This window comes from Arachis duranensis, chromosome 1 (assembly GCF_000817695.3).
Source record: "Arachis duranensis cultivar V14167 chromosome 1, aradu.V14167.gnm2.J7QH, whole genome shotgun sequence".
NCBI lineage: Eukaryota > Viridiplantae > Streptophyta > Magnoliopsida > Fabales > Fabaceae > Arachis > Arachis duranensis.
In genome coordinates, this window is record NC_029772.3 from 45,339,838 (window position 1) to 45,340,686 (window position 849).

Here is an 849-nt window from a genome sequence, read left to right on the forward strand (position 1 = left end):
CGAGTTTTGACGTGTTTTGGGCGTTCAACTCCGGGTTGTGATGTGTTTCTTGCGTTTAACTCCAGACAGCAGCATGTACTTGGCGTTCAACGCCATGTTACGTCGTCAATTTCCGAATAAAGTATGGACCATTATATATTGCTGGAAAGTTCTGGATGTCTACTTTCCAACGCCATTGAGAGCACGCCATTTGGAGTTCTATAGCTCCAGAAAATCTATTTCGAGTGCAGGGAGGTCAGATTCCAACAAGATCAGCAGTCCTTTTGTCAGCCTTTTTCAGAGTTTTGCTCAAGTCCCTCAATTTCAGCCAGAAATTACCTGAAATCACAGAAAAACACACAAACTCATAGTAAAGTCCAGAAATGTGAATTTAACGTAAAAACTAATGAAAACATCCCTAAAAGTAGCTAGATCCTACTAAAAATTACCTAAAAATAATTCCAACAAGCGTATAAATTATCCGCTCCTCACAACACCAAACTTAAATTGTTGCTTGTCCCCAAGCAACTGAAAATAAATAGAATAAAAAGAAGAGAATATACAATGAATCTCACAATATCAGTGAAACTTAGTCTCAATTAGATGAGCAGGGCTAGCAGCTTTTTGCTTCTGAACAGTTTTTGCATCTCACTTTTTCCTTTGAAGTTTAGAATGATTGGCTTCTCTAGGAACTTAGAATTTCGGATAGTGTTATTGACTTTCCTAGTTAAGCATGTTGATTCTTGAACACAGCTACTTATGAGTCTTGGCCGTGGCCCTAAGCATTTTTTTTCCAGTATTACCACCGGATACACAAATGCCACAGACACATGACTGGGTGAACCTTTTCAGATTGTGACTCAGCTTTGC